We start from the raw sequence: 10,280 nt of genomic DNA, 5'->3' as shown, positions 1-10,280 counted from the left end.
CTGTTGTTCGCTACATACTGTCGTTCGCTACATACTGTCGTTCGCTACATACTGTCAAGCAAGGAGTCTGGGTAGCCAGGCAACTGTTGCAGCTAGCTGGTACTAAAAAGCTGTAAATCCGGTTTCAGAAATGTGACAATACAGGAACAGGAAGACCGATGAGGCTTGCCTCAAGCACATCAATGAAGATTCCGAGATACACTGCACAGTAGGGGCTCTCGCTCACATAGCTGCGGGAAGTAGGGGTGCTGAGGGTGCTGCAGCATCCCCTGATAAATCGAGATGAACCCCTAGTTAAAAAAGTATGACCATCATTTGACAAGGTTTAGGATTTGCCATAGGCATAAGTTTATTCCAAACATTTCGCAATGAAATGCATCAGTTTTGCATTCAGGCCTACATTCCCAATTTAGCCACAACATTTGTGAACTATGCCTTTATTGCTCCTGTATGAGCAGAGAAGAATACCCCCTTTTGCCCTCAGAACAACCTAAATTCGTCGGGACATGGACTCTACAAGGTTTCGAAAGCGTTCCACAGGGATGCTGGCCCATGTCGACTCCAATGCTTCCCACAGTTGTGTCAAGTTGGCTGGATGTCCTTCGGGTGGTGGACCATTCTTAATACACATGGGAAACTGTTGAGCATGAAAATCCCAGCAGCGTTGCAGTTCTTGACACACTCAAACCGGTGCGCCTGCCACTTACTACCATACCCCGTTCAAAAGGCACTTCAAGCTTTTGTCTTGCTCATTCACCCTCTGAATGGCACACATACACAATCCATGTCTCAATTGTCTCAAGGCTTTAAAATCCTTCTTTAACCTGCCTGCTCCCCTTCATCTACACTGATTGAAGTGGATTAAACAAGTGACATCAATAAGGGATCCTAGCTTTCACCTGGATTCACCTGGTCAGTCTATGTTATGGAAAGAGCAGGTGTTCTTAATGTTTTTTATACTCAGTGTACATCATAAGGATGTAGTAGCCTAATGCCTCGATCATACCTACAGTGTCATTGCACAAAATGGTATGCAGCATCATCTGGATATGTGTGCAACAAAAGTTCAGCATTCACCTGCTACCATTTCTGTCAAGCCATCTACACATACAGAATGCACTGCCACTGCAACGCAATGCTGTAAGGCAAATGCAGTGTTCCATTAGAAATTAATGTACTTCTGGTGTACAAAAACATAATGGCACTGTCGGTGTAATCGAGGCGTTAGGCCAATGTAATAGGCCTATTGTCAACCAATCATATTTCTCAAATCCTTTCGGGAGATGACACTTAGGCCTACTGTGCTTCTGGTGAAGAGCTACAAAATTAAGTAAATAGCTGTATTAGACTGAAAGTAATTTCATCAAACTTGTGAGGCTCTCCTTTCTTATTCAATATATTTGCTGCTACTTCACTCAATCCTATTTTAAAAGTCTCCCTTAACTGTTTTACATTCCCTGAGACCAATCAGAAATGTTTCCTTGGCCATACATGTGGTCTCTCGTTTCTGCATCACCTAATTGAAATTGCATGTTAACTTCAGCGGACTGCCGGGGTGTAGCAAGATGATGGATATACTGACAACACTATATATATACAAAAGTATGTGGACACCCCTTCAAATTAGTGGATTTGGCTATTTCAGCCACACCCGTTGCTGACAGGTGTATAAAATTGAGCACACAGCCATGCAATCTCCATCGACAAACATTGGCAGTAGAATGGCCTTACTGAAGAGCTCAGTGACTTTCAACGTGGCACCGTCATAGGATGCCACCTTTCCAACAAGTCAGTTTGTCAAATTTCTGCCCTGTTAGAGCTGCCCCGGTCAACTGTAAGTGTTGTTATTGTGAAGTGGAAACATCTAGGAGCAACAACGGCTCAGCCGCAAAGTGGTAGGCCACACAAGCTCACAGAACGGGACCACCGAGTGCTTTAGCACATAAAAATCGTCTATCCTCGGTTGCAACACTCCCTACCGAGTTCCAAACTGTCTCTGCAAGCAACGTCAGCACAATAACTGTTTGTCGGAAGCTTCATGAAATGGGTTTCCATGGCCGAGCATCCGCACACAAGCCTAAGATCACCATGCGCAATGCCAAGCGTCGGCTGGAGTGGTGTAAAGCTCTGGAGCAGTGAAAACGGTTTTGGCGGATGCCAGGAGGACGCTATCTGCCCCAATGCATAGTGCCAACTGTAAAGTTTGGTGGAGGAGGAATAATGGTCTGGGGCAGTTTTTCATGTTTTGGGCTAGGCACCTTAGTTCCAGTGAAGGGAAATCTTAACGCTACAGCATACAATGACATTCTAGATGATTCTGTGCTTCCAATTTAGTTGCAACAGTTTGGGAAAGGCCCTTTCCTGTTTCAGCATGACAATGCCCCTGTGCACAAAGATAGGTCCATACAGAAATGGTGTGTCGAGATCGGTGTGGAAGAACTTGACTGGCCTGCACAAAGCCCTGACCTTTACCCCATCGAACACCATTGGGATGAATTGAAACGCCGACTGCGAGCCAGGCCTAATCGCCCAACATCAGTGCCCGACCTCACTAATGCTCTTGTGGCTGAATGGAAGCAAGTCCCCGCAGCAATGTTCTAGTGGAAAGCCTTCCCAGAAGAGTGGAGGCTGTTATAGCAGCAAAAGGGGGACCAACTCCATATTAATGCCCATGATTTTGGAATGAGATGTTCGACAAGCAGGTGTCCACATACTTTTGGTCATGTAGTGTACTACTCCAGGGTTGCCAGGTCTACCAAAAATGTATAGAATAAAGACTAGTCAAAACCCGACCACAAGGCCTGATACAAAAAATGTTTTGCAGCGAGAGAGGAATTGCTACATTTAGCCAATAAACCCATTTTTTCCATAATGTTATCGAGCAAAATAAGAAGGAATCTCGACTTAACTTCCAACGACCTAAGGTAAATTCGGTTTTCCATCAAAATAATAGTTATTGCTTGCTAATGTGACTAATAAAGGAATCTGAATATGTCGCAAGAGAAAATATATTAAACTTTATAAAACGAATGTTAAGTTATTTTCTGCCAACCGTGCCTTCATTATGCAGATGTTAAGACTACAACCCGTTATAAATTGCCTATCTGCGAGATTGATTTGTAATTTCAATAAGAACAGGCTTTCAGAACACCCGGGGATCAACGCTGACTCCGGGAGGGGGTAGATTTCATCCCTGCACGACCGAAATGAAGCGGCCCGCACTCTTGGCCTCGACGCTAGCAGAGAACATTTTGCAGAAACATCACACTATGTGGCATATCTCACTGCTTTCTTCCATGCGCTGTGCTCTCCTGACGCCAAATAATCAAGACTTCTTAATATTAAGTGAATGGATTGTGGTCAGTAAACCCATGGAATATGGTGTTAGGTAACTGCGTAGCTACTGTTAATATTTATGCATAACTATATCGTAATTTTCCATTGAGAAAAAGTATTGGAAAAAGTATTTGTATCATTATTTTGTTACAACATTTTCATAAACCATGTTCAACATTTGATTGGCAACAAAAAAAAGCCTGACGTTGATGTTGGTCACATTACCGCTATGTGGTCGGAGGCGCAGTATGGATGGTGTGACGCAATCGCGAAGCCTTCCGAGGCACGTAGAGGCCAATTTTAGCTCAGTACCGCATCGCTGTGCGCCTCTCAACATTTGTTCCAATGCCGAGGGCTCCGTATCCGCATTGACATGATTGGTTGACCGTAGGTGAGGGCGGGAGATCCTGTATAACACAAACTCACTTCCTTGACAACTTCCTTCACGATGCTGCACGGCCAATGCTGATGTCTGATTGACCATGTAGCGCCTAACTAATGTGAGTTTGTTGTGCTGCGCGCACTCTGCAGTTCTAACATATTCCAAAGGGTGGCAGTCTAGACCACAAATTAATGTTTTGTATGAAATAATGTAGTTTATTTTTATTTTTATAATGTAGTTATTTGCAATATAGCAGGATTGGGATTTTAGGCTTCCATCCTTTGGATTATGTTGGAACTGCGTAAAGCTACTTTCCTACTTTCCTATTTGTCAGCTGTGCAAACCTGTCTTCACTCTTTCCCAAGCGTGTTAGTATATCTTTGTCAATGTCATGATGCATTTTATCTTGGTATCAGGGTCCAACAGTTTATACACACAGTACTTGTCAGAAGTGGCATCTTTCTTTTTTTGAGAGGTAATGTTTAGCAACAACTACTTCCTTTGGCTTGAGAGGAATATGATACATGTTTGTCTTGTGTGGGCCTCTCTGTCTATGTTCTCCTGTGTTCTCGCTCTGTCCTGTCTGCTCCCCTCTCCTCCTTGCTGTCTGAAGTTCTGCTTTCCTGGATCTCCTATATTATTACAGAGATGGAATAGTATCCGTGCCTTTGCAATATGGAGTACTCTGAACACACACATGCACACAGAAGCAATATGAACAGGCAAATCATATGTTTACCTGAATTGAGCTAAAGGTCAAATCTGGGATAATTTCTGTTCCTTAATGATAATAGCAGTTCACTCAATCTTAAGCCTGATTAACATTCAACTGACTTAACCTATCACTAACCACAATACCCGTTTTCTCTCTCTCTCTCTCTCTCTCTCTCTCTCTCTCTCTCTCTCTCTCTCTCTCTCTCTCTCTCTCTCTCTCTCTCTCTCTCTCTCTCTCTCTCTCTCTCTCCAATTCAATTCAATTTAAGGGCTTTATTGGCATGGGAAACGTATGTTAACATTGCCAAAGCAAGTGAAGTAGATAGTAAACAAAAGTGAAATAAACAATAAATATTAACAGTAAACATTACACTCAGAAGTTCCAAAAGAATAAAGACATTTCAAATGTCATATTACAGTTTTTCTCAATTGCTAAAACACTAAAACCCATTGGCTGAACAAAGTTCTCAGTTGCCTGGACTCATTTAGCTAATTATGCAGTCTGTTGTCAATACCTTAAACCATTTCACATGGTAAAACACAATTTGCAGATCTCACTTAGACTTTTCAGCAAAACTCTAAACACATTCTCATTCTCAAAACACATACTGCACTCTAATGCACATGTCATCCATACTGGTAAACACAAGTGGCAACAATCAAATACAAATAGAGAACACATGTCATTGATTGAACACAACCACTCAAAATTGATTTAACCTGTTTCAAATGATGCGACACAACCAATATGAGCCAGTTCAGAAAGCAAACAGGTTGTTGTAGGTGGGAAGGAGAAAGTCTGAGAATGGATAGAAGAAACAATGTGAGGGGACGAGGACGAGGACGAGTGCGTATGCGAGGTGGGCGACGAGGAGGAAGAGGAGGAGGAGGGCAAGAAAGAGGAAGAAGAGGACGAGGAAGACAAAGAGTGGAAATATCTGATGAAATTCGAGCAACAGTCATTGACCATGTTCTTGTCCATGGACTGACTATGAGGGAAGCAGGACTTAGAGTGCAACCCAATTTGAGCCGATTTTCTGTGTCCACCATAGTAAGGACATTCAGAGAAGAGAACAGGTACAGTATACTACTGTATTTTTGTAATTGCACATTTACTGTACTACACTATATGCAGCTGTTTCAATAGACATTTGTAAAGTTAATCACTGTATGTACAGTAGGGGAAAAAAGTATTTAGTCAGCCACCAATTGTGCAAGTTCTCCCACTTAAAAAGATGAGAGAGGCCTGTAATTTTCATCATAGGTACACGTCAACTATGACAGACAAAATGAGAGAAAAAAAATCCAGAAAATCACATTGTAGGATTTTTAATGAATTTATTTGCAAATTATGGTGGAAAATAAGTATTTGGTCAATAACAAAAGTTTCTCAATACTTTGTTATATACCCTTTGTTGGCAATGACACAGGTCAAACGTTTTCTGTAAGTCTTCACAAGGTTTTCACACACTGTTGCTGGTATTTTGGCCCATTCCTCCATGCAGATCTCCTCTAGAGCAGTGATGTTTTGGGGCTGTCGCTGGGCAACACAGACTTTCAACTCCCTCCAAAGATTTTCTATGGGGTTGAGATCTGGAGACTGGCTAGGCCACTCCAGGACCTTGAAATGCTTCTTACGAAGCCACTCCTTCGTTGCCCGGGCGGTGTGTTTGGGATCATTGTCATGCTGAAAGACCCAGCCACGTTTCATCTTCAATGCCCTTGCTGATGGAAGGAGGTTTTCACTCAAAATCTCACGATACATGGCCCCATTCATTCTTTCCTTTACACGGATCAGTCGTCCTGGTCCCTTTGCAGAAAAACAGCCCCAAAGCATGATGTTTCCACCCCCATGCTTCACAGTAGGTATGGTGTTCTTTGGATGCAACTCAGCATTCTTTGTCCTCCAAACACGACGAGTTGAGTTTTTACCAAAAAGTTATATTTTGGTTTCATCTGACCATATGACATTCTCCCAATCCTTTTCTGGATCATCCAAATGCACTCTAGCAAACTTCAGACGGGCCTGGACATGTACTGGCTTAAGCAGGGGGACACGTCTGGCACTGCAGGATTTGAGTCCCTGGCGGCGTAGTGTGTTACTGATGGTAGGCTTTGTTAGTATGGTAGGCTTTGGTCCCAGCTCTCTGCAGGTCATTCACTAGGTCCCCCCGTGTGGTTCTGGGATTTTTGCTCACCGTTCTTGTGATCATTTTGACCCCACAGGGTGAGATCTTGCGTGGAGCCCCAGATCGAGAGAGATTATCAGTGGTCTTGTATGTCTTCCATTTCCTAATAATTGCTCCCACAGTTGATTTCTTCAAACCAAGCTGCTTACCTATTGCAGATTCAGTCTTCCCAGCCTGGTGCAGGTCTACAATTTTGTTTCTGGTGTCCTTTGACAGCTCTTTGGTCTTGGCCATAGTGGAGTTTGGAGTGTGACTATTTGAGGTTGTGGACAGGTGTCTTTTATACTGATAACAAGTTCAAACAGGTGCCATTAATACAGGTAACGAGTGGAGGACAGAGGAGCCTCTTAAAGAAGAAGTTACAGGTCTGTGAGAGCCAGAAATCTTGCTTGTTTGTAGGTGACCAAATACTTATTTTCCACCATAATTTGCAAATAAATTCATTAAAAATCCTACAATGTGATTTTCTGATTTTTTTTCTCTCAATCTGTCTGTCATAGTTGACGTGTACCTATGATGAAAATTACAGGCCTCCCTCATCTTTTTAAGTGGGAGAACTTGCACAATTGGTGGCTGACTAAATACTTTTTTTCCCCACTGTATTGTACTGCATGAATATGTTTTGTAACTGCACAACTACTTTTTGTAGAATTGCAAGGCTGCCACATGCAGGTGGATGGACAGCTATATTCACTCGGGAGCAAGAGGCCGTTATAGTTGGCATGGTCCTTCAAGATAATGCAATACGACTCAGAGAAATCCAGGAACGGGTGATACAAGACAACACACACTTCCAGGGAATCGACAGTGTGAGCATTTCCACAATTGACCGTATCCTCCATCGTAACAGGATGCAAATGAAACAAGTATACAGAGTACCTTTTGAGCGCAACTCACCAAGGGTGAAAGAACTGCGAGCTCAGTATATGCAAGTAAGTGTACATTCAGAAACATCAATGGGCAGTTTATGAACTTGTACCTCCCTCCATACTCGCCTTTCCTGAATCCGATTGAGGAGTTTTTCTCCTCTTGGAGATGGAAAGTGTATGATAGACAACCCCAGAGTAAATCTGCTGCAAGCCATTGATTTAGCCTGTGGTGATATAGGTGAGGAATCATGTCAGGGCTGGATACGACACACAAGAGGCTTCTTCCCCCGTTGCCTCAGGAGGGACAATATTGCTTGTGATGTCAACGAAGTGCTCTGGCCTGACCCAGCCCAAAGACAAGAAGAAGCACATTGATCACATGTTTACTCCTTTGATTTTTGTCCCTTTTAGTATTGTATACTGTAGTACAGTGCATTGTAGGCTGTATACTGTACAATGGACAAATTGTATGGCCCTGAACATTGTGCTTTCCATTTGTTAACAGTACTGACTGCTCAATAGATTTTGACTGGTTGCAGGTTCATATCAACAAAGAACAATAATTACAGTATCACAGAGACAAAGGACAAGTTTGTGAGATGCAGGGTACAGTACTGTAAAAATAGGGGTACAAGGAGGAGGAAGAACAAAAAACTAAATCTCAAAGAGCAAAGCAGAGTAGTAATTTCTGATACATTTTGAGCTACTATGATAGAACATGTTTTCGTTCATCAAAAGACAATGACGGAAAAATATGAAATTAGTTTTGAGATTAAAAATGTACTTCTCCCTGAGAACTGTATGTTTTGAACAATGTGTTTTTTATTTTTCGGTGTATTGTTTACTGACTGCTTGAGAGTGTATATCATTTTGATCACTTTGTTTATGATTTGAGAGCAGTGTTTGATTTTGAACACCGGTAAAACTGTTTTGAGGCGAATGTTTCATTTTGCGAGAGGAGTCAGAGGTTTTGTAAATAGTGCTTGAAGATGAGGTTTTGTGTTTAATGTTTTCAGGAAATGGAGCAAGGTTTCAGAAATTGTGTTTTAGCAATTGAGAAAAACTGTATGTATATATACAGTGTTGTAACAATGTGCTAATAGTTAAAGTACAAATGGGAAAATAAATAAACATAAATATGGGTTTTATTTACAATGGTGTTTGTTCTTTACTGGTTGCCCTTTCCTTGTGGCAACAGGTCACAAATCTTGCTGCTGTGATGGCACACTGTGGTTTTTCATCCAGTAGATAAGGGAGTTTATCAAAATTGGGTTTGTTTTCGAATTCTTCGTGGATCTCTGTAATCTGAGGGAAATACAGTGGGGCAAAAAAGTATTTAGTCAGCCACCAATTGTGCAAGTTCTCCCACTTAAAAAGATGAGAGGCCTGTAATTTTCATCATAGGTACACGTCAACTATGACAGACAAAATGAGGAAAGAAAATCCAGAAAATCCCATTGTAGAATTTTTAATGAATTTATTTGCAAATTATGGTGGAAAATAAGTATTTGGTCAATAACAAAAGTGTCTCAATACTTTGTTATATACCCTTTGTTGGCAATGACACAGGTCAAACATTTTCTGTAAGTCTTCACAAGGTTTTCACACACTGTTGCTGGTATTTTGGCCCATTCCTCCATGCAGATCTCCTCTAGAGCAGTGATGTTTTGGGGCTGTCGCTGGGCAACACAGACTTTCAACTCCCTCCAAAGATTTTCTATGGGGGTTGAGATCTGGAGACTGGCTAGGCCACTCCAGGACCTTGAAATGCTTCTTACGAAGCCACTCCTTCGTTGCCCGGGCGGTGTGTTTGGCATCATTGTCATGCTGAAAGACCCAGCCACGTTTCATCTTCAATGCCCTTGCTGATGGAAGGAGGTTTTCACTCAAAATCACACGATACATGACCCCATTCATACTTTCCTTTACACGGATCAGTCGTCCTGGTCCCTTTGCAGAAAAAACAGCCCCAAAGCATGATGTTTCCACCCCCATGCTTCACAGTAGGTATGGTGTTCTTTGGATGCAACTCAGCATTCTTTGTCCTCCAAACACGACAAGTTCTATTTTGGTTTCATCTGACCATATGACATATGACATTCTCCCAATCCTCTTCTGGATCATCCAAATGCACTCTAGCAAACTTCAGACGGGCCTGGACATGTACTGGCTTAAGCAGGGGGGACACGTCTGGCACTGCAGGATTTGAGTCCCTGGCGGCGTAGTGTGTTACTGATGGTAGGCTTTGTTACTTTGGTCCCAGCTCTCAGCAGGTCATTCACTAGGTCCCCCCTTGTGGTTCTGGGATTTTTGCTCACCGTTCTTGTGATCATTTTGACCCCACGGGGTGAGATCTTGCGTGGAGCCCCAGATCGAGGGAGATTATCAGTGGTCTTGTATGTCTTCCATTTCCTAATAATTGCTCCCACAGTTGATTTCTTCAAACTAAGCTGCTTACCTATTGCAGATTCAGTCTTCCCAGCCTGGTGCAGGTCTACAATTTTGTTTCTGGTGTCCTTTGACAGCTCTTTGGTCTTGGCCATAGTGGAGTTTGGAGTGTGACTGTTTGAGGTTGTGGACAGGTGTCTTTTATACTGATAACAAGTTCAAACAGGTGCCATTAATACAGGTAACGAGTGGAGGACAGAGGAGCCTCTTAAAAAATAAGTTACAGGTCTGTGAGAGCCAGAAATCTTGCTTGTTTGTAGGTGACCAAATACTTATTTTCCACCATAATTTGCAAATAAATTCATAAAAAATCCTACAATGTGATTTTTCTCGATTTTTTTT

The sequence above is a fragment of the Coregonus clupeaformis genome, chromosome 7, assembly GCF_020615455.1.
Source record: "Coregonus clupeaformis isolate EN_2021a chromosome 7, ASM2061545v1, whole genome shotgun sequence".
NCBI classification, from domain to species: Eukaryota; Metazoa; Chordata; class Actinopteri; order Salmoniformes; family Salmonidae; genus Coregonus; species Coregonus clupeaformis.
The sequence above is the reverse complement of the archived record's forward strand: the minus strand, read 5'-3'. Positions refer to the sequence as shown.